The sequence below is a fragment of the Patiria miniata genome, unplaced genomic scaffold (assembly GCF_015706575.1).
Source record: "Patiria miniata isolate m_02_andy unplaced genomic scaffold, ASM1570657v1 HiC_scaffold_3, whole genome shotgun sequence".
NCBI classification, from domain to species: Eukaryota; Metazoa; Echinodermata; class Asteroidea; order Valvatida; family Asterinidae; genus Patiria; species Patiria miniata.
In genome coordinates this window covers 33,977,621-34,002,779 of record NW_024037069.1, presented here as the reverse complement: position 1 = coordinate 34,002,779, position 25,159 = coordinate 33,977,621, and the positions used below count along the sequence as shown (strand labels likewise).

The 25,159-nt window shown below is 39.8% G+C and overlaps 1 pseudogene; it reads right to left on the bottom strand.

Annotated features, from left to right (window-relative positions):
* Nucleotides 1–8,039: 8,039 nt before the first annotated feature.
* On the bottom strand, nucleotides 8,040–20,119 carry LOC119736737 (annotated as a pseudogene).
* Nucleotides 20,120–25,159: the final 5,040 nt, after the last annotated feature.

Here is a 25,159-nt window from a genome sequence, read left to right as displayed (position 1 = left end):
CACAAGCCCCCCCCCCCCCCACCACCTATTGATTTTCGGAGGCCAAGTGTCTGGACAAAAAGAACGGTCTAAATTTCGGATTTTTTTGGCCGCTGAACCCCCCCCCCCCCGCGAAAATCCCGCGCCCCTGATGTCTCGCTATTTATGCAATTCAAACGCGTCTTATTTCAAACAAGTTCATTGGCTTGAGTTTAAAATTACTGTCTACCATAATGTTCAAATGTTTCTACAGTAAAACATAAGAATATAATGAAGGAATTATTAATACTATACCTAAGACGCCTTCTCATGATATACAATTTTAATCTACTACGTCGTCTTAAAAATAGTTGAAATATTTCAGTGGATCGGAATCGCAATAAATCCTACTTCGATCAATTCAAAATATTTAAATTATGTGGAACGATTTCAAATAGTTCCCTTCAAGGGGTTGATATACGGACCTAATATAAACGTGTATATTTTTTTAAGAATTTAGAAAATACATACGAGTGTGTGAAATTGTTGCGGTATCTCCGTCTAGCGCTCTGTCTGCAGATAGATATATGGGCGGAGTGAGATCGATGGCATGGTAGGAGCTACTCTGTGTGGCCGGCTTGCCTCGCAGATCCAGATCAACGGCTAAACCTACAATTAAACAATAAAACAAAAACACAGACATTTTATTTAACACAGAAATGAAAAGAACATTCAATGACACTTCATTTGTTCTATGATTCGGAACATGAGATTTTGGCAAAACCCACATAGGAAAAGGCCAGATGGGAAATCACGTTTCAAACGTCCAACCGTTTCCTTAATACGGTGGCCCACAACTGTCACGGCAAAAGCAAAAGCGCCACGGCAAGCGCAAAAGCGCCGCGGCAAGCGCAACAGCGTCACGGCAAAACAAAAAGCGCTACGGCAAGCGCAAAAGCGCCACGGCAAAACAAAAAGCACCACGGCAAAACAAAAAGCGCCGCGGCAAAAGAAAAAGCGCCACGGCAAAAGAAAAATCGCCGCGGCAAAAGAAAAAGCGCCACGGCAAAACAAAAAGCGCCACGGCAAGCGCAAAAGCGCCACGGGCGAAAGCAAAAGCGCCACGGGTTTATTGGGAAGGGGCGTAATCATACATGCCGCTACTACATCAAAATATAAAATGGGAAGGAGAATGGCCGCCACCAGGAATTCTTATTAAGCACAGAATTTAATTTTTTTAGAAGTGATTTAATGGCTGAGAAAATAGCAAGGAAAACCGGTCAGTGAAGCAACGTTCAGGGACTGATAAATCGTCGATATTAATTTGTTGTAGGATGATTCCAAGATTATTCCAAGAGAGTTGCCGCCGTGAATCAGAGTTTATAAAGGAGAGGGAAAGTAGGACTCGCTATATCAGCACCATCAGGGCCGTTCCTCATTTATTTACATTTCGTGGGATGCAAACAATTACGAGGACGGGAGGCTCTGTGAGCTGATGCATTTTTAAAGACATTTTTTCCCCTTCCGACTAGCATGCAGAGAAGAGTTCCGTTAATTTGAGCCTTTTTTCACAGGTGTGTATACCAGTGTATGCACGCAAGTGAGCTGCCCAGAGTGTATGAGTTATTTTTTTTTTCTTTTTCAGTATATCATACACATCGAGGAAGTCGATTAAGGCTCTCCTGCAGGGCTGCGGCAGTGGGTGGGTAAGGCTTGTCAACACGTAACTCGCCCGCGGGCCCATTAGGTTAAAAATTCCCAGAAAGCGGGAATTTCAAAACTCTTCGCTGAACGTTGCTTGCACTGACCGGTTTTCCTTGCTATTTTCTCAGCCATAAAATCACTTCTCAATTCATGGTGGCGGCCATACTCCTTTCCATTTAATTTTAGATGTAGGGGCGGCATGTATGATTACGCCCCTTCCCAATAAGCACGGCTGAGTTGAAGATAACTCACAAATCGAGAAATGGATCGTTCTATTAGACAGTTGCAACGCTTTCGACAGAGGAGCTAAGGTCGTGGATTTCATGTAAGGAACGTAACACAGGCGAAGACTTCGGATATAGAATAAGAACGAAATAAATCAACTTAAAAAAGGGGGGGGGGTAAGGGAGAGACACTAAACAAAGGAGAAGTGTTATCGTTGAGATGCACAGTTCTAAGCTCTTCTATGAAAATTTGGTGGCTCTGAAAAGAGCCGTTTGCTTTGTTTCGAGTGAATACGGAACTCTTTGATGCCGGAAACAAGCCCTCTTTCTGCCCTGCAGGCTGATTCTGCGATGATGTGGAAGACTGTCCACAGGGCAACTCATCATCGCTATCGCTAAGCATCATGAGGTCTTGTTCGGCTTGTTGGTTTCTTGAGCCGGGGGTGGGTGGGCCAATGAGTTCTAGGTTCTGAGTTAATTTCTTTCTTTCTTTTTCTATATGCAAACTCTGGGCAGCTAAATTGTGTGCCTACATTGGTACTTTTGTATACACACCGGTGAACTCATGGGCGTCGCCAGGATTTTTTCTAGAGGGGGCAAAACATATTTTTCCCAAATTTTTTTTGTATTTCTGAACAAATTCTCGATTTCTCAGTTTTAGACGGGGGCAGGGACATTTTGCCCCCCCCCCCAACTCATTCAATTTACACCACTATGACTTCGCTCCTCTTTTTCTTTTCTTTTTTTCTCTTTTTTTCCCCTTCCTTTTTTTGTGTGCTATTCCGGGGGGGGGGGGGGGAAGCGCTCACAGAGCCTCCCGTCCTCTTAATTGTTTGCATCCCACGAAATGTAAAGAAATGAGGAACGGCCCTGATGGTGCTGATAGTGAGTCCCACTCCTTTATAAACTCTGATTCACGGCAGCAACTCTCTTGGAATAATAATAATCCTACAACAAATTAATATCGACGATTTATTTCCTGACCGGTTTTCCTTGGCCTTGCTATTTTCTCAGCCATAAAATCACTTCTCAAAGAATTAAATTCTGTGCTTAATAGGAATTCCTGGTGGCGGCCATTCTCCTTCCCATTTTATTTTTGATGTAGTAGCCCTATGTATGATTACGCCCCTTCCCAATAAACCCGTGGCGCTTTTGCTTTCGCCGTGGCGCTTTTGCGCTTGCCGTGGCGCTTTTGCGCTTGCCGTGGCGCTTTTGCGCTTGCCGCGGCGCTTTTGCGCTTGCCGCGGCGCTTTTTGTTTTGCCGTGGCGCTTTTTCTTTTGCCGCGGCGCTTTTTGTTTTGCCGTGGCGCTTTTTCTTTTGCCGCGGCGCTTTTTGTTTTGCCGTGGCGCCTTTTCTTTTGCCGTGGCGCTTTTGCGCTTGCCGTGGCGCTGTTGCGCTTGCCGCGGCGCTGTTGCGCTTGCCGCGGCGCTTTTGCGCTTGCCGTGGCGCTTTTGCTTTTGCCGTGACAGTTGTGGGCCACCGTACCTTAACACTTTCCACCGCATGTTTACAATAAGTGAAAACAGAAATAGCACTGTTTTACTTTCAAAACTGTTCAACTAAAAAACAGGGGAAAACGAATGTACAAATACATCATACTTTTCAGTGTAAATTATGTTAAATTTATTAAGCCACCGTTCTTGTATGTATTGATTTAAAAAAAACCAAAGAGTGCAACCCTGTTTTTATTTTAATGATTTGATTCACGATGGAAAAAGCAGGGATGTTTTTTTAAGTAAATTTAATTTGTCATACCTATGATTCGACAGATTGTTTCAAATGATTAAGCCAAAAAATTGTGAGGAACATGATATCAGTTTTGGTTATATTTTGCCTGAGTTGGCAAAGACCTTTCTAAAGACTTTTACATAATTCAGTTAAAGTCGCAATTTGCACATACTATTATAGATTGGTTCGATATACTTCAAGACACATTTATTTATATCATTTCCGGGTTGTAAATGTAGTATATTTACCTGTGTGGAGAATGGTACAAGCCCACAAAAACATTGGGACCAGTAGACGACATTTTGCCGATGATCCCATGGTGTCATTGGTACAGCAACAGTATTTTGTTTTTATACTAAATGGGTAACTGGATCACAAGTCGAAACGCGAAAATCTCCATGTTCCGCGCAGAATAGAAATTAAACTAGTTTCCTTCACAAACGTCACAGACGAAATACATGCGCAGTCGTGAATAAGTAAAGCGTGTAAAGGTCACGTGTAGATTGAACTTGTGGGAGAACAACAATTCATGTAGACGTGAATGCTGACTAAAAAGTAGAAAGGAAACCATGAATATGAAATGAGTTCAGTTTTCACTCAATCATATCAAGCGGGGCTATGTGCCAAACCACATACTGGCCTAAAATTCACTTCCTCGTTGAATAATTGATAGTCGCGTATAATATCAATAATCTTCATACTATCTGACTCTTATTTACTTAAGGAACAGGAACAGTAACAATAAATATAGAACTCAGAATTGAACTTTTCATAGGAATAAACGACATGTACCAGGAAAAAAGACAAATATTTAGACATCTTTTTAAACACGAATGGTCTGATTAATTCTTGATCAAAAGTGAGTCAATGGGGAAAGACATTTATTATGGGTTTTAATAAAATTCTAGCTTTTAAAATCTAAACAGAAATATTGACAGTTTTTAAGAATTTTTAAATTAACTGACAAGAATTACCTCGAGGAATATGTAAGTGTGCGTGTGTGGGTGGGTGGTTGTTGGTGGGGGGGGGGTTGGTTCTATTCGGAAAACCAAATTAAATTTAAAACTGCTGTATCATCTACTGAACATCCACATTTCTGCGAAACTTGATCAGAACGTGCATGAAAAGTCTGTGCTCGGTGAACATGGATATTTCTGCTTGAGTTGTGTGTTGTCCTCGTAAGAACGGGTTTGCTTGAATTTACGAACAGTGAGATTTAACCTGTGAGCATGCAATCTGCTTCATTCAGTTAGGCAAAAAAAAATATTCGGTCTCTGGTCAGACCATAGTTCCGGAATTGACGCGGCCACGCGGCTTTTTTTTTTCGCTTTTTTTTTTTCTTCAAGCTTGGATTGTACGGACAAGTTGGGGTACTATTTTATTTGTTGGTGTCCTCATGTACATTGGTGTCCTCCATAATTTGCTTTGGTGCTTTCGATCATTTGCCTTGGTGCTTTTTCCCATTCCTTGGTGGTCTTTAGTAAAAAAAAAAATGAGGAGGTGCGGAAATAGAGGGCGCTGTTGGAGCTACCGCGGAACATTTTGGAAAAAAATAAATTCGACGCGCATGATTAAAATCGACGCGCGCGCTGACCAGAGACCGACTTATTTTTCTTTTGGCCTTATCATGGAGAAATGTTGACACAAAAATCAGGTCGAACTAATGATTGGTTAGAGGCTGTACACATTATAAAACACACGTCACTAAATTCCAGTCTATTGTCTCAACCCGTTTTCATACGGAACAGTCACAATGCCGGGGAATTCCCCTTTTAGTCCCACACTCGATACGCAAAAGTCTCGGGGTCATCATAGACGTACGTTTTCAGTCTATACTTGTAATAGCGATACACATCGTTTTCATGTTGAAATACCCAGATTTTTTTTTTTACAGATTTGTTTCCTGGTCGTGATGTAGCTCGAATGGTAGTCTTGGTTCAAGCGGTGAGCTTACACAGGGGTGCTGTTGGGTTCCGAGGTCATCGCCCTAGCAAAGGCCTCTTTTTCGTGCGTTCGGGTCGCGTGTCTGTGCCCATTGTCTGTGCCGACCATTGCAGAGGCGTAGCAAGGAATTTTTCAGTGGGGGGGGGGGGGGGGGGGGGGGGGGGCTGGATCATTTCATGGGGGGGGGGGCGTCATGTAGATCAATGATAATTTTTTTAGAAACTCAAAATCTCAGTGGGGGGTGGGGGGCGACTGGGGGCGACAAGGTTTCATGGGGTGGGGCCTTCCCCCCCCCCTCCCCCCTTATGCCCCCCCCCCCCCCCGTGGCTACGCCACTGGACCATTGGACACTTATTAGACTTCAAAAGACAGTAAAGGTCATTGATAGAGACTAGTTGGGACGAGCAAAGTCTCAATTTGTGCGCCCTCACATGACAAGTTCCAACCTGCTCTCACATGCTATAGGCTATATTCGGTTGCACCCACAGCTGATAATCGCTCCCTGTTTTCACAAAATCTTTTAAAGGAAAAGTATACTTCGCAGTGCCGTTTCCACCGTCGGTGGCACCGACGGATCCATGAATTTTCGCAGGGGGGGGGGCGGTTGATCAGCCATAAAATCTGAAAATGTACACAGTTTTTTTCTCCGGATACTTGGCCTCGGTGAAATCAAAAACTGGATCCAGGCCTGGGTGCCCGTATATACATTCTCGTATACGCAGGTAGTTTGCGCGTGCATGGTGTGTGACCCTTGCATTGGTTAAACAAAATATAACCAATAAGAACGCATACATATGAGTTCACCAACATATAATCCCCAATTTCCCCTAAAAGAAGTCAACACTTTAACACGGGTCCAAAATAACCGCCCGTAGCTCTCATGAAAATTAAGAGGGCGCTATTTATTGGACACGCAGGCCTACAACTTTGCGATAGAGGGCGACTTCCAACCAGAACACAGTTTGCACATACTGGAACCATTGACAAAAATACATCAAAATTAATGACCGATGAAATGAATTTGTGATTGGAGAATTTCATTTCTTCCCTAAAAGAATAATTCTTGCATAAGCCATTCCCATTCCTCAACGAACGGTGTGCGATTTATTCACAGTATAAAATCCATGGTTGTGAAATTGCCGGAAGCAAAACTGCTGGCATTCAGAATTTTTCAATTTGTTATCAACTACAAATAATTGAGCCGTGTACGCAAATTGATCTGACACTGTCACTGAAAGTAAGGGGCTCCTTTCCACTTTTTGTGTGGTCAATCATTGTTTTCGGAAAAAAAAGGCGTCGAATATAGAACAATTTAAAGGATTTCAACATAATCAATATAATGACATGTTGTTGTCTGATAACAAAGACTAACCAATCTGAAAAAAATACAATTCTTATAAAAACGCTGACCCTTTGAAATATACATATTTGTGAAGATTGAGAATGTTGAGATTACATTTAAACAGCTGTCGTAAGTTCCACTTTTAAAAACAAGCTGTAATATCCTTCTTAATCGCTCTGACAGAATTAACGAAATAACCTTAAAAAAAATACATTTCTAGAACTTTTTATCGGCTTAATGTCAGTGATAGAAAATTACACTATCATGTTTATGTATTATTTAGTTTTTAAAAACGTTAATCTGAATAGGTAATGTTGATAACATCATTTGACAATAACATTTATTAGGCATACAAACATGCCACTAAGCCTAATCCTATTATGCATGTTTTTTTCTAGAAGAAATTGTTTATTTGCAAAACAGTATATGAGTGATTTAAAATAACAGATTGGTTCGCACATACACAATTGAGCCTTAATATTGTTAATCCCAGTTTATATTGTTGATAACACGTTATTTTACAAAATAAAATATTCCCGCGTTACACCAAAGGATAAATGCTTTAGGCGTCAACTACACACATTTCATCGGTATTTCATGGTAAGTCCTCGCTATACAATACAACACTTGATTTAATGACAATGCTTTAGGCGTCAACTACACACAGTACATCGGTATTTTACGGCACCTCGCTATACAGTACAACAGTTGATTTAATGACAATGCTTTAGGATTGAACTATACACAATACATCGCTACGTCCTCGCTGTACAATTACATTTTAAAACATTGAGGTTTAAAACAACACGCTAACCAGCCTACTACGATTTTTAACATAATGTAAATCCTTACTCTAAAACTGTAAACGAGTTATAAATTTGATAATAATGTAAAAATGTTTAGTAAGTCTTGTTTCAAATATAATATAACAGGCTAAATTCGTAACGAATTAAGATCCACTATGTACAAGGACATAAGATGATTTAAATATTCTACTTGACATTGTTATCAAATAAAAGTCTGCGTTAATGCTAACACTTAAACCCGACACTGAAAACAATCGGAAAAATGCTGAACCATTCGCTTGAGTGATTTCGAAGATGATGCATTACAGCGTATCAAAAGACAATGACGTCATCTAGTTGTCATCATACTCATGCTTGATGATGAAGTTCTCGTACACAGTCGTTGACATGACAACCTACAAAAATCAGAAGATATTGCATTGCTGAATTGTTAAAAAAAATTGAACGAAACAAAATCTGTTTATCAAAGAAACTATGGTGCGCTTTAATGTACTGAGAGAAATAGCCAAACCAGATATAAAACTATGTCATTTACATCTATCGTACATTTTGGTAAAAGGAGATATCCAATTTTTATCAGATCCGTAACCTGAAAAGTGTTCATGAAATCTGATTTTCAAGTCGGCATCACGCTTACATTTTCATACGACTTGGAGTTCATTTTCTCGAGAGCTTGGTAGAGAACTTTGAAGGTTGGACGCTCACTTGGCACCTCATGCCAGCACTTGAACATCAGGTTGTAACTGAATCCATACAAATACAAAGAAAACTAAAATGAACTGTCTGTTCACTTGAAATTGTTGCCTTTTTTACAATAAATTCCTACCTATCATTATCACAACAATAGTGTTTGAAAGGTTTATATTCCAATAGTTCCGTGGGTGTTAATTCAAATCGAAATCTGTATTTATGCTGCTAAAGGAGAGTAATGTTTGTCCTTACATTTCATCAGCGCAGTTGTCCGGCTTGGGCATGCGGTATCCATCCAGCAGTCTCTCGGCCAGTGACTTGCTCTCAATACCAGGGTATGGAGTGGATCCTAAAAGCAATTATTATACAAATATTGAATGGCTCAGCGTGGAATGGGAGGAATATTATCGCAAGGTAAAATCTGGACTTTTCCATTTCACGAGGCGAAGCCGAGTGAAATGGAAAAGTCCAGATTTTACCGAGCGACAATATTCCTCCCAATTCACAATTTAAAGCCACTCAATATTTGTTTTATATAACTGACATATAGATCCTTGTCATTTGATATATTTGAACTTTTATTTCAGTACAAACCTGGAGGAAAATGTATTTGTCTCTTCCAAACCACCCCTTTACGAAAATGTTTTAACCCAATGCTGTAGCGCTGGCTCTTTGGAACAATACGCGCTACGCGCAACGCTGAACGCGCACACCAGCATGCATTTGCACACAAATACCGCGTCATGATCCTAACTGTTGAATAGTATTTCCCATTCCCCATGGGCGGATAGTACTTTTTGAGCCGTGGCATGAATGGGAGCAATAACGAATGCCACGTGATGTGAGTTCCACCAATCAAATGACTAGGATCTGTATGTCGGTTATATAACAACAAATAGTTGTAAATTGGATTAATTAGTACCATGGTGCTAGCATTAGCAGCAGTCTTACAGCAGTAGAGAGTTATGCCAGCTCACATAACTTACCGTATGTTGCTATCTCCCACAGCAAGATGCCAAACGACCACCTGAAAGATGACCGTATTATGATGAACAGAGGATTCACAAATGTAAAAATAGCAAGACGATACAAACTCCTTTCCATGGGATACAAAACTGAGGTTAACAATGAAAATCATTAATTTAAACTTAATACTTCAACTAGAAAGCACTCAGAGAGCGCAAGCTTCCGCCCAGGCTAAACAATTCCCCGCCATGTTGTCAGTAAAAGAAACACTCGCATATATAGTGAAGAATCCTTACAAAAATCCTGGACCCAGACCCAACTCCAGATCACTTGTCGAGATATAATCGATTTGTACTTGTGTTGAGGACCACTTCTAAAAAAAGTTTCAAGCAAATCCGTACATACCTTTTGAGTTATCTTGTTAACAGACAAAACAACCAACCAACCAACCAACCAACAAACTAACCATATCCGATAAAAACATTACCTCCTTGACAGAGGTAGTTATATAAAGTTTCATACTTTTTGCTTGGCCTTTTATTGTAGGCAAACGAACAAAAGGCTTGTAGCATATTTGTGCACGGCAAAGCACATATACAACTTTTATTAAATACTATGTTTCAAAAATAACGGCTTGAGAATCAAGTGCTATGACAAAATTATATTGTTGCATTTGCTTACACATCGCTCTTGGACTTGTAGACACGACGTGTCAAAGATTCGATGGCCAACCAGCGAACGGGAATCCTGGTCTACAATAAAAAGAGTGTCTATTTTAACACAGTTCATGAAATGGGTTGCCATATAAACTGTATGAATTTCACCCAAAATGAATGATTGGTAAACATCGTCTTTCTTGGGTACCTGATTAACACCAAACAACACCGAGATGATTGTTTTTGTGTAATTCTTTAGATGGTTTGCTACAATGTTCACCAAAAGCAATTAAGTTATTTCTCTCGTATTGATTAATCATTATCATTTAACTTAACCCCTTAAAGATGATTCTACATTCTGTACATTACTGAGGATTTCTGAACGTAGATGTCCTCCCTCGTTAAAGGCCGAAATCAGACACTTTGGCGGTCAGGTCGTCGGCCAGAAGTATGTTCCTTGCAGCCAAGTCACGGTGGATAATCTATAAAAAGGACAAGTATTTCAATTGACCACTTGCAATTATCTAACAATTAGGTGACCTCAAGAACATTTACTGCAAGCCTCAAGCAAACATTCACCTGTCACTACACTAGCCTTTGGAAAGGGACATTTTCCCTTGGAATCCCGACAGAGCTGTGGTATTCAAACTAACACATGCAAAAGTTGGAATGATTTAAAATGAAGGAATATACACTTTACCCCTGTCTTGGACAGATGATCCATTCCCTTGGCAACGTCTGTGCCAAATTTCAACAAGTTTGAAGAAGTCAGCGGAGATGCTCCGTCAGTTGAGTGGCCAGCTCCTTTCTGCTTCGGGCGAATGCTCCTCAAATAATCACGAAGATTGCCGTTGGGAAGAAACTCAAGTGCAACATACAGAATGCCTTTGATAAGAAAAATATTTACAAGGGTTTTTCTTTTGAAATAGCCTCGCTTCATGATGTGATACTGCGTAAGGTTATTAAAATTGAGATTGACAAAAGTCTGGTTGGCCAATTCACTTTGCCCTTTTACCTAAAAGTATGTCCACGTGTCTATTTCTTAACAGTTGTTATTAGCGTTTAAGCTCTATCGAAGCTATAATAACTAGGGTTAGTTGTCGTTTCTCAAACAACTTAAATTGCAATAATTTATAAAACAATGGTTTCCGTTTTGAATTTTCCTTGCTTCATGATGTGATTCTACGTAGGGTAACCTAAATTCAGATTGATAAAAGTGCGGTCGGCCAATAAACTTACGCTTCGACCTGAAAGTATGGCCTCTTGTCTGGTTTCAAGCAGTTCAAATGTTTGATTGTGTGTGTTCTTAAAGTTTAAGCTGCCTTGAAGTTATAGAGTAACAGATATAGAGTAACAATTAGTTGTCAGTAATCAAAATAAACTATGTAGTTGGAACTTTAAATGGTCATATTTCCGTTGATAAGATTAATGTGGGAGATGTTTAATTCCAGTATCTGGTTCAATTCTGACCTTGCCAAACGCCCAGTCTTGACTAGCAGAAAGTAGTTACAAAAGGTAAACATTGGGTAGTTTTTTTTGGTATAGAAATCATGATTAGTTTACCTTCATGAAAACATGCGCCAAGGAGACGTACAATATTAGGGTGTGGTTTGATGCCAACCATTGTCTGCAACTCCATCTTGAAGTCCGTAGCAGCATCAGAGGTGCTGTCTGTATTTAAAACAAAAATACCAGTCCTAAAATTTCAGGACAGTATGATTTGTGTTACAGTATGATGGGAAGGACTGTAGATATTTAATGACCAATGATAAATACAGTAAACTGCAAAAAAAGGAAGTCAAATTGTCAATACTTGATTGATGAACAACACAAGGTTTGCCATGCTGGAACCTAAAGCCTTGATTTAGGACATTATCTGAACTTCGGTAAGTCATTCACTCAGTCTGTGGTTGCATAACGCACACAGTTTTATGCTATTGTTTCAACATGGCTATTCCTTGAAGCCTCTTCATGCATCTGTTTATAGCCCCTTCATCGTCGTTGCAGGGTGACTTGGTCCATCTCTGATGGGATCATTATGTAACATTCAGTGAGTCAGTGAGTGAGTCAGTCGGTGAGTACATCAGGGAGTAAGAGAACACAGGACTGGCACTGTTGGACCAGCAATTATGATCTGTTTATCCTAATCACGAGTACAGTTACCTTTGAGAGTTTTGATGGCTGCTTTGGTGACCTGGCCTCCGATCCTCACGCCTCCTGCCCGCACCTCGCCAAAGTTACCCTTACCAAGAATCTCATCATCGATGATCAAATTCTCCCATTTGATTTCCAGTTTCCTGGCCCAGATGGGAAGCCCAACATCCTCATATATATCGCCATCGGGGTTGACAGCTCTCGGTTGGTCATTTTCGTAGGTTGTAGGTTTGGCAACCTAGGAAATAAAAAAAACATTTCAAAGCAATCCCTTTGAAGCTGCACAGTCAATAATTTATTGAAGGGTCTGTTAAAACAACTTTAAAATAAGTCTTAACAATGATTGAAAGTAGGTCATGCAGTCAGCTCAAATGACAGAAGAAATTTAGGTGGAAGAGTTTTTTGGTTGCTTTATTTTCGCAACATTAACTGCGTCAATCAAACATGAGAACAAACCATGAACTCATCCAATAAACAGTCGTAGTTTTGTACCTTACAGTTCATAACTAGATACAAAATGTAATCACATGAACAAATAATTAATACCAAAGTGCATGCTATGAGAGTCACTTACCAGTTCCATAGTTCTAGGTACTAGAGAACTATTTGATGCATGTTGGTGAGTTCGTCTTCTCCACACCACACTCCCAATGACAATGATTAGAACCAAGACGAACACTATCACACTAGCCACGACAGCGACAATGGTGCTTCCGTTGCCACTCGCTGATGGGTTGACATCTTCCGGCTTTTGCACTTAAAACAAATTCAGAAGTTTCTGTCAAGTAAGTTATTTCCATAGCACTTTCACCTTATTTTGCTCTTCTGTAATATATTCACCATATATACTTACCAATGACTGTCAGTGGCTCAGAATATGTTACGGTGGCTTCCTGCAGAACGACAATGTGACTTAAAGTGAGCGATAAGAAGAACATTGTAATCACGACATTATATGTAACTAAAGAACGTGAAAGAAACTGGTAGCACTAATTTTGTAAGAAAAATCGGGAACATGAATAGGGAAAACAAATCACTTCTGCCAAGAGTATTTTAAACATAAAGAACTATTATTCAAAATGGGGAACTACATCAGCTTCTAACTGGTGGTGTTGCTATGAGTGGACTTTTTATGGACTCAATTGAATAAGAATAGCAAACACCCTTAATACGACCGTCCAGCGTAAGCCTATAATAAAGCATTCGTTGATATTTTTTTTCCGGCTAAACATTGTTTTATGGAAACTCACAGTTTCGTTGCCTTTGGTAACAGACCCAACACGGATGTTGTATACAGCATCTCGCTGCAGCGGTGCGTTCCAGTAGCCGCCATACATCTTAGAGTCTCCGACAACGAATTCAGCAGGAAGGCTATTTTTGTGAAATTTAGCTGCAATATAACCGTCCATCGGGTCCTCAGAACGTCTCGTTACGAGAACATCTCTCTTGATCACAGACAATGTACCAGCCTTCTTAACCTGAATAACGTACGATCTGTAATAAAATGTAATAATACAAATTTAATTGAAAATATATGATTTTAAATGTAGCATGTGATGTTGTCTAATACTACATTTTAAACTGACATAATACCTTATACCATAACACATCGAAACTTGATGCCATCAACGGAAAAAAAAAATTGCAGATGTAAGGCGCAACTTACAACTCCAGTACGTAACGAGGTAAGGGTTTTCAAAGATAACCAAACTGAAACACGTCGGTAGCTAAAAAATCTTAAATGATCTTAAACTAGATCCATCTATATTTTGCTATGATAGGTTTTTGTGTTCACATTATTTCTTTACTTGAAATATTTTGCTGACTAAAAGGTTGTTTCTGTTTACTTACTCAATGTACACAGCAGACTTTGGAGCTGCCAAACTGATTGCGACTGTCATGTCTGTTGTTCTCTCTTGAATTGGAGTGGGTTTGGGTGGAGCAGGTGGATCTGATGAAATTAAAAATTTGCAGTTTCTCATTAAATAAAAGCATCACAATTTTTTTTAAAACAAATATAAAGTAAATATATTTTGTGATAATAAATAGAACATTTAAGTTAAATTGGAATTTTTCGAAAGTGGAAACAGTCGGCCATTGTGGTTGTTCTTTTCTCTTTCTTTGAAAAAACAAGTAGACGTTAAAGTCAGTTCTCAAGATCCACTGAGGAATCAGTCAGTTTTTCAAAAGTATTCTACACGCCTGTTTTCATTTAATGATCGGCTGAAATTCATAAACTACTCGGTGACACAGACTTTATACCTGATTGTTGCTTTGTATACACCAGTCAAGTTCTTAGATTTCCTGTCAAGATTTCGTTCTTAGCCGATATCTCTTTCTCTTTGACATGCAATTTTAAAATTGAAATTTACCTAACCTTTCCGTTTACTACAAAGGCCTAACAAGACAATTTGTTACTGTAGTCGCCAAAGGGTATACATTTCCAAACGGATTTTAAACCCCGCCTGGTGGTAGTCGTATTGATCATCAAACGAATCGCACAGGTTTAATGCGTATTGACAATAATTAATTTAAAAAACGAAAATATTTTTACCCGTCACCGGCTTTGTGTAAACCTCCAACATTCGGTGTTGAGTTCCTGTAAACATTTCATTCTTCGCCAACATCCTAAACTCGTATTTAGTACCAGGTTCCAGGTTGGTTATTGTAAAGGGTGAATTCTGAGCTTCATTGGTTTCGTAAGTGTCCTCTGCCGTGAAGTCCGGTCGATAAGGCCTCTCCAATGTACGGTAATCTACCTAGCAACAGGAATTTCAAAGTAGAATTCAGACAGCTGTTTGTAAAGATTATATCATATGATAGACTATTTCCGACTGTGTGCATGCAGTACGTAAAAATGAAAATGAATAGAACTGCTGCGAACTGCTTACTTACTAGATAGACCTGAATATACAAACATCCTCGAGGGCTTAACATTCCGACAGGGCCTTTCTCAAAGGCAATACTTTCACATCCTGAAAAAACAATATGTCGGAAGCAACATTTCAACCCATGTAGTCCTTAAAATACGCCTCTTCTATTCCCCAGTGATTAGTAGAAACTGTTTATACTTCTGCTTTTTCAAATCTTAACTGCATACAATTTTTCAGTAGGACGTGTGAGCATAAATACATACTACATAACCGATGATTGGTCCTCCAGGTTGCAGTGGCGGCTCCCAGACCAAAGTGATAGATGTCTCAGTCCTCTCTGTGAAGTTAAGATTCCCAACAGGTCCAGGAACTGCGGAAATAAAAAATGAACTTTAGCACAATAGAATACACTCGATGTTAACGTTCATTGATTTAAATACCACGTAAATAATACATATAGATCAGTAAAATAAATGATGTTTTATTTCATTATAGTTTACATGAATATAGTTTCATTTTCTTAAAGTTTTATTTCCTTTAATTGAAACCCTCCTGTGCGAAGTGAATATTATCTGATGACAGATTTTACCAAATCTGCAAACTGCCCTCATATTGGTACAATTGACCATTTTAAAATGGCTGCTACATAAGCTGTACCTGCATTAGTGGTCAAACTAGGGATTTGTGGAAGTATTTTGACAGTTTGTGATAGTTGTTAAAATAGGAGGGAGTTTTATTTCCTTAAAACGAACTAAAGGAGACGAAGTGGTTCCTTGTTAACTTGATTGTTTTATTTCCGATAATCTACCTCCGATTGTTGTCGTTGCTTCAATAGCTTCACTCCAAGGGCCTGGACCAGCAGACGTCACAGCTCGCACCTGCAAAAATCATGCCAAACCCCGTAAGTGTATTGCTATTCGACACCTCTGATGAAACCGTTTTTACCTGTAATCCATAATACCATAAGATATGTTTTCTCCGCTTCGAGAGTGATCGTTAAAACATATGCTAAAGTTGATAGAGTTTATTTGAACTCCAAACTATTGATTTTGTCAATGTAGCAGTTTGATGGTGTTTGCCTTGAAATTATTCTGATCGTCAACGAAACCGTTCATTTTTTTTGCTACCCTTAGGAAGAAAAGTGGTTTCTGCGACAAAAATCAGCCAATTATCGAAAATAAAGAATATGACATACCACAACCATGTATGGCACATCGACTTCAAGGCCCGTGACACTGTGCATCAACCCAATGACAATAGGATCAGTCCTCATAGTTTGCATGTCTCCACTCTTCCAGTAGCCAACATTGTAGTGCAAGATAAGTCCATTCGCTGGAACTGGTTCACTCCAACCAAGACTGACGGACATGTCATCTGTCGACAGGATGCGAGCATTGCGGGGAACTGTGGGCGCTGTTGTGATTGAACACCAAAACGAGTAATTGGTTTGTTGTTGCAAATGATTTAAAATATCGGTACCGTGCACTGAGAAGCAGTTAACCAATAATAAGTGCGTATTGGAATTAAACTTTAGTGGTTTAAAGGAACTTCCTTTATCATCGGCGTTTTTGTCATTTTTTTGCTTGAGGGATTATTTTGTGTATGGAATCCAAAAACAACCGCAAGACAACCGCACCCAAATTAGAATCAAACCCAATTAAGAAGGAGAATATGGAGATAGGGAAATGAATTCGAGGAAGAACAACAGGAAACATAGATTACCTGCTTCTTGTGTTGTTGATGTTACAGCCACACTGTACGGTCCAGTCCCATCATTAGTCCTTGCAGCAACTTGAAAACTGTAAGTAGTATAGGGAGTAAGTCCATATATTGTAACTGCTCCACCAGAGAAACCAGCTGTAGTCTGACCAGTCATTGGTGCAGCTCCACTTGTACTAAGGCTATAGACGTATCCTATGATGACACCGCCTCGGTTTCCACATGCAGGGAGGCTCCAGGAGAAGGCTAGGCTGCGTTTGGCTTGAGACCCAGCTGTCACAGAAGTGGGAGGCCCAGTCGGTGCTGCAATATCAAATAAGTGCCAGAAGGTTAAAGATATTGCATTTGGATGAAGGCAATAAGTTACAACATACAAGCCAAAAGACTGAAGCCGTAAAACCTATAGTGCCATACCTGATGCTGCGGTTGTGAAATGTGCTGTTTCTGTTGGACCGTATGCACCATTTACATAAGCCTTGACTCGTACAGCGTACTGGGAGTTTGGTGAGAGACTGGTTATAGTGGTTGTGCCTCCCTGACACATACTGCAGTGGCTACTGTACGCTGGTGAACTGATGCTTTCACAGTTATCCTTGTTGGTCAGTGCATACTCCACGCTGTAATGATCAGCACAGGGCACGGTAGACCAGCTGACTGTCACACTTGTAGCACCGACATTTGTTTGCGTTACTATGGAAAGAAATGTTGAACATGTATGTTAGGTAGCTGACTGTCAAACTATTACAACCCACAGTTGTTTGCATTATTACTACGGCAAACAAAATGTATGCGAATATTATATACAGGACAAAAAATTAGTTGTGAAAATCAAATACCTCTCAACATACTGGCTATAGTGAAAGTCCATAGGCCTGAAGTCAGGTAAAAGTTGCGTAAAAAGACACGCCCGTTTAGTTTGTCGCTTATTTTTAGCCAGCCCCTCTTTACTGAATCATTTCGTGAGAACGATTTCAAAATATCCCGATGGAAACGTGACCAAATACATCGCTAATAGGCCTATAGATGGCTGCAAATCAGCACGAGAGTCACCTCTTATCAACCATTTTTTTCCAAACAGATCAAATATTTATATTTGTGACCGCAAGACTTGATTTGTCTGTGAAAATGTGGTCCAGGCTCTTATATCACTAACACGACTGAGATGCCACCTGTATCATCGGTCACAATGATTGGGAATGCAACTGAGATTATTGACTCGTCTTCGACAAGGTTTATACTCTTACCGCTTGTAATGACGTTTTCTGTGCCGATCCTGACTTCAGCCAGTTGAACGCAAGTCGCTGACACTTCCACACTAACGTATCGTGCAGAGATGGCTTGGTTCGATGTGAAATCAATCACTGCTCCGTTAGTTGCCTTGGTACTTGTGACTGCATCTCCTATCTGTGTGTTCGTGGAGTGAGTTGAACTCAAACCAGCCCGTACGATGGCACCTGTTAGTCTGTGACCTGCGATGAAGTCACATCAATATACTATAGATTTTCCCGGCCAATTTCAGATAACAAAAACGTTTAATTTTATCAACACGCTTTCAGATTCGTGCAGATGTTTCGATTTTGTTCATATTGGGGTTTCGTTTCTCCCCGTTTTCGTGCACACATGATTTAACTTTTGCTATTCAGGTTCGCTGTAGTCATACTATTTCTTTTATCGGCATTAGAGACTACATTTTTACCATTCTTAAATTTAATTTCTTTTTCAATCTGGTGCAATCAAAATAATTAAAAGTAATTTAAGCGCATCAGATTTTTTTCTGCATGTCCTTTTTCTTTTTGTTTAGAGTCAATATAAATGTACATGTATATCAAACTTAGTCTTGGTCAAGGCGTTTGAAGAAAATGTCCGATGATCGATGGTCGGCCACTAAATAAATAGTAGCACGCGCTATGCACTCACACGTATACTGTACGAAGTGCAAACTGCGACCTCTCATGGCTATAGGCTACATTATTCTAATGAGTTGGTGCTTAACGGACGCCTTGGGACATTCGTCCACTAGGCTTATCTTTTTTTTTATTATGTCGCCGGATTTCCAGCGACGACCTCGTTTGCGAATAAAGGTGAGATTGTTATTCAGCACTTGGTAAAGGAGGCTCATAATTTACATGGATTGAGAACTGGATAGTGTGGATACATTCTCTAACATGTTTGGAGTCCGTAGACCAAATATAACTCAACCTCGTCCCCAGTGCTCACTCTGTTTCCAACCTCGTTTCCAATAGAAAGCCCTGGATAGGAAACTTTCTTCCTGTATCCGGATTTGATTTGCTAGTAATGGATTTATATCGTGTAGTAAGTGTTGTTATTTGCAACGTGCATTACGTGTTTTCACAATCATTGCAATTATAATATCCACGCCTTCTCAAAAATACTCCCTTCCTTTCCAGTTGGCTCATATAAATATGAAATGTGATACATTTTAACTTAAAAACGAATCGTGTTTTTATAACTCACGGCGCCACGAATTGATGCTGTTTTCACCGCATACAAAAACAAACGCTAATGTAACGCACAGGCAGGCACCAGACTGTTCCTCATTAGCATACGTGTTCAAAAATCTTGCCCATGCAAATGATCCAATACCAGGGTGAGAGAGCAGGCAATGGTGGGCGCGTACTGCTCGACACCCTGGGGACGAGGTTAAATATAATTCGATTCATACCCAGTGACAAAATAACGAAAATTGTCCTGAAAAGATAAGTCGTCGTGACGGTTGTTGCAAGGCCCCCGGTCATCTTTTTTTCACTGTAAGTTGTTCTGAATGATACTCTTGTCCATAAACCATTGTCTTAATTGATTTGAACAATTCCATCATTATTCTGTGTTTTTTTGTGTCTACGCCTGCCTCTTAATTGAGTCATATGATATCATATGATGGGCAGGATTCACTCTTTTAATAGTGTGTGCGGTAAACGAGTGACTCTCGCAAAGTTACAGTAGATTGGTAATCTTATAAATGGATGATCAGCACAAATACCCCGAAACACCCATCAACATTCTAGGTAGGTCACGCCTCACTGAATTTTGAAGAAGGGTCTTAATGAAAAGCCCCAAACCAGTGGCCGAACTGAAGTTTCTGTCTCAGGTTAATACGCGTGGCATCGCCATCAGAAAAACGTCGCGATTTTCTATTTTCACTTTTCCATCCGCGAAGTCTTCTGAGCTGAAATTGCAGTGAGTTGATGAAACAGTTTTCCTCAAAATACAAATCATCTCTTTAAATGAATGCCCACCAAGGAGAATGTTCTTAAAATTAATTATCTTGCTTGCTACTGCACACGCATTATTAGACTTACCATTAACATTGATGTTGACTACAGTGATTCTTGTCATGCAGTGCGCAGCCTCCAAATCAACTAACCACCATTGGTTTTTTCTGCACACTGGCGAGAATTGAATAAAATAAGTATGAAAATAAGTTGCAACCATTGTGTAGATTATTCATTAAAATATGGTTTATCATTAGTAAGTAGATACAAAAGTATCATAGGCGGGAAAAAGGAAGAGACATTTCTGGAAGAAGGGATGAAGACAGTGCTGTGTGTGTGAGGGGGGGGGGGGCGATACATACTTTTTTGTAACGCGTGCCCTTTTTTAAACGAGTGCCCTTTCCTTCAGGACCGTCCTTTTTTTAAACAAGTGCCCTTTTTGGAATGTCACGCGAACGTCGGCAATTGTGCCGCTATGAAAAGCACTACCTATTTTCCGATAGTGCCTGATCGTATCGCTTTGAACAGAGCCCCCATAACAATTAAGATGGTGTCCAGTTCCCCTCCCCACCCCGGGGACCGGATGAAGCGCTCCAGTTTCTTTTTTCATGTATCTTCCCTCACCACCCAAATAAAATGACCTTGCTACACCACTGGAAACAATACTAACCCAGCATGTCATTTGCGTTCATTTGAAACGAACTTACTGTTTAGATTTGCAGACGGATCATACAATTTACTTCTTCACTAACAGGTCAGAGATGTTTTGATCATCATGAAATGTTTCGGCATATATTGTCAGGTATGTGTACAAGGCTGAACTTCACATTGTCCGTTCATGTCTCGCTAGTAATGCACTTCAAACGCGTCTTCTTTGAGGCGAAATCATTGGCCTTTAATAGTTTGCAACCTTGTACGGTGTAAACTCGATTGAGTACTTGATTTAAACATTACAGTTTATCGTAATGTTGATTTTTTTTTCTTCGCTCAAACATTAGTAGGCTCCTGACGAAGAAATCATTGATATATACCAAAGATTCATTCTCAAGATGTAGGTTTTTAATTTAATACGTTGTTTAAATAGTATATTTTTTGATCAATTAAAAATGTCATTTAAATATGGAACTTTCGAAACTTTCCCTTAGGGGTTTTATAAAGCATATACATATTCAATTTGGAAAATATTTACGCGTGTGTGAAATTGTTGAGATATCTCCGTCTAGTGCTCGGTCCGCAACCAGAGTTAAGCCGAGTGTACGGTCAGTGTAGGTGCTACTCTGGGTGGCCGGCTTGTTTTGCAGATCCAGATCAACGGATAAACCTACAATCCAAAATGAAACAAAAAGATGGAAATACCCACCGATAATTCATAGGTTTTATATTTCTTAGCATTTTGGTGGTATTGAGAGGTTGGCACAACCTACACAGGAATATGACAAATAAGAAAATCACGTTTTAATGCGTTTCCCGAAAGGTTAAGTCCAACAATTTTTAATGACACCTCCCCAATATGTTTACACTACGCAAAAAAACACACAAAAAAAGTAGCACATGACATTAAAACAAAATTAAAGCCAATAAAAAAGAAATTAAAATAATGTATCAAAACAGTATTTCCTTGGCAGTGGAAAATAAGTTCAATTTATTAAACCACCGAGTTTAAACACCACTGAAGAATGAAGTATAAAAGAAGGGGACACTGAACAATAGAGGACAATAGGGTCCCCAATTTCCCGAAGGTCCCCAATTTGGCGATGTGTACAAAACATATGGAAGGTCTTCCTAAAAAGTACAAACAATAGAGGGACAATGTAGGGGTTCCCCAATTGCAGGCAAATATATACATACTGAAATTTGTATACTTGTGGAGTCATTTCTTTGTTCTCGTGTACTAAAGTTTTCGAGTTATAAAATGTAGTTTCGAAATGCTCCTATTTTAACCAGAATGAATTCCTGGACTGAAATTCGGACTTAAGATCCCTTCCTTAAAATACTTCAATTTGCGACCCATCCACACCTTCAAACTTCCTACCTTTTGAGTAAACTCCACATATCTATATCGTGATAACCTTGTGGAGACTTATTCACCGATTGAAATTGTCCTGTGGCGACGTATTCAATCTTGTGTTCCCTGTTATACCCATGTCTCCACAGGGTACCGTGTAACAGATCACACTTATGTGGGTTTGTTTATGGTGTAAATTGGGGACACACATGCTAACATGTGAATTGAGGACAGGAGCCAAATCGAGGACGACCTCGGTTAGAAAACGTGTACAAAACAAATGAGAGCTGTTGCTGGATGAAAAAAAAGATCGATGATGAGGAACAATAGGAAATCCTCGATTTACACCTTAAACAAACTGGCGTGTATATGTTGCTCCCAAGTTCCTCGATCGCAAAGCGGGCGACAGGCGGCAAAGCCCCCCCCCTCCCCCCCCCCCCCCCCCCCCCCCCCCCCGCACAGCGGGCGAGGTGAAACCTCGTTTATAAATAATCTGGTATAAATTTCTAACGCGCCCACGTTCAAGTTTTCACCGCATTAATTTTCTTTTTCCTAACTTTTGATTCAACGAATTGTTCCGGGTGATTAAGATTGAATTATTGTAAAAGACATTGTATTTGTGTCTTAGTGCCATTTTTTCCAAATTGCTTTAGAACCTTCTCTAACATTCAAACAAAGTGGTTATATGTACATAGTACATGCACATTTGGCATACTATACATACACCAAAATTAAATGTATTTATTTCCGGGTAGTAATTTTGACATATGAAGTTGTATATTTACCTGTGTGAAGAGTGGCACAAGCCCACAAAAGCACCGGGAGTAGGAGAAGACATTTTGGAGATGAACCCATCTTATCTTTTGTTTAACGGAAATATGTCTTCTTGGACGTCAATTCACTAACCAGATCACAACTCGAAACCCAAAAGTCGCCATGTTCCGCGCAGAACAGAAAATAAACTAGTTTCCTTCACAGACGAAATACATGCGCAGTTGCGAGTAAACCAAGCGTGTAAAGGTCACGTGCAGATTGAACTTGCGGTTGGAGATTAGATATTTACGTAGACGTGAATGCGTTATAGAAAGTACAAAGGCATCATAACAAAACCATGAATATGAAAAGAGTTCATTTTTGAGTCAACCATATCAAGCGGGGCTGTGTGGCAAAGCAAACACTGGCCCACAATTCGCTTCCTTGTCTGAAAGTCGCGCATATAATATATAACCTTCGTGTCCCCTGAGTTTTTTTAAGGAACAGGAACAGTGCACTGTTCAAGGAAATAAAACTCAGACGCTGCAGTGCCCTATAGCCACTGCAGTAATCGACTAGACTATATTATTACATTTGCAATTTAAAGAAATTCATATTCGTATCATATGTGATACCGGCAGAGGTAAAAAACCTTTGACAAACATTTAGAGAGATTCTTTAAAATGTGGTGCAGTCAATTCTTGATCCATTTCGAGCCAATTGGTGAAATTATTGTATTATGAGTTTTAATAATTATACTAATGTTTATAATAGAAACGTAAAGAGGGGAAAGTTTACTTTTAGAAATTTCACCTTTAAGTTAAAGTACCAGACATACATCAAAGATCATGTCAGGCGGGACCTTTCTCACTAGAAAACCAAGTTCAGTTCTGTGTGCTGAGTTACATTTCGGCGACACCTGATCAGGACTTGCAAAACAAGTCTGTGCAAAGTGAAGATTTAGTTGTGTGTGGTCATTGAAAGAACGGGTTTACTTAAACTTTCCAAAAGTGAGATTTAACCTGTAGGCCTACATGCGACATGCTTCATTCAGTTATCATGTGGATATGTCGACAGAAAAATCGGGTCTTGCACGGGGTGGGTATTGATTGCAGAGTGAAAGTGTTCAAAGCTCACACAACCATGTTTTTTTTTTTATTAAGGTCCAGTACATATCCTTAATCCGGTCTTTAAGAAACAATCACAGTGCCAGGGAATTCCCAGCTCCGTCCCGAACTGAGTAGGCCTACGTCATTGCTTCTATTTTCGGCATCCATTGTAGCGGGTATGCGTCCTTTCTCGGTATGCATAAATGCCCATATATTTTCTACACATTTGTTTCCTGTTCGCGATGTAGCTCGAATTGTAGTCTTGGTTCAAGCGGTAAGCTTGCAAGGGTGCTGTTAGGCTTCGAGGTCATCGCCTTAAAAAAAGCCACCGTTGACCGCTAGTGCTTGTGTACAGGACGTGTGCACAAAATTGTATCAAATTAGCTCAAAAGAAAGTAAAGGTCATTGACATTCTGCAGTGGCGATGAGCAAAGTCTCATAGATGTGCGCCCTCACATGACACGTAGCAACCAGTTGCGAGCTACAGGCAATATTCGGTTGCCCCACGAATGATCAGCGCTTGTCATTTGCCATAAAATCTTTTGAAGCAAAAATAGAAACGTGAGGGCAACATTCAGCCACGTTCAGTACCCGTACATTCTCGTATACGCGGTATTTTGAGCAAGTGGACGTGTGTGACTCTTGAACCGGTGGATTTAAATTTATCCAGTGAGAGTGCAAAAATATTATTAGGTCACCAAATGTATTTGCCAATTACTACTAAACGAAGTCACTACTTCAACCGGTGGATTTAAATATATCCAATGAGAGTGCAAAAATATTATGAGGTCTCCAAATGTAATTTCTAATTACCCCTAAACGAAGTCACTACTTCAGCTTCCAAATAAACTGCCCATAGCTTTCATAATATTTAGAGGACGCTATTCATTCGACACGTAAAACGTTCCAACAGAGGGCGATATTACTTCTAACAAGACAATCATTCGCGCACAATGAAAACTCTGAAAAAAAATACATCAAACTTATTTATAACCGATGAAGTGAATTTGTGATTGGAGAATTTCTTTCCCTCACTAAACGCTTTATTCGTGATGCCATTCCAATGCATCATCGGCTTGCTTTTTTAAAGAAAAAAATATCCATACTCGTCAATAGCGTATCCAGCTTTGGATGTCGGGGGGGGGGGGCAACCGCACATCCGCGCCAAAATGTGGACATGTTTTTTTTCTCCGGACACGTGGCCTCGGTAAAATAAAAAAAAAAGCCGAGAAGGGGGGGGGGGGGCTGGTACATCTTCTAAATGGGGGCGCTCTTCAAAAACAGACCATTTTTATGC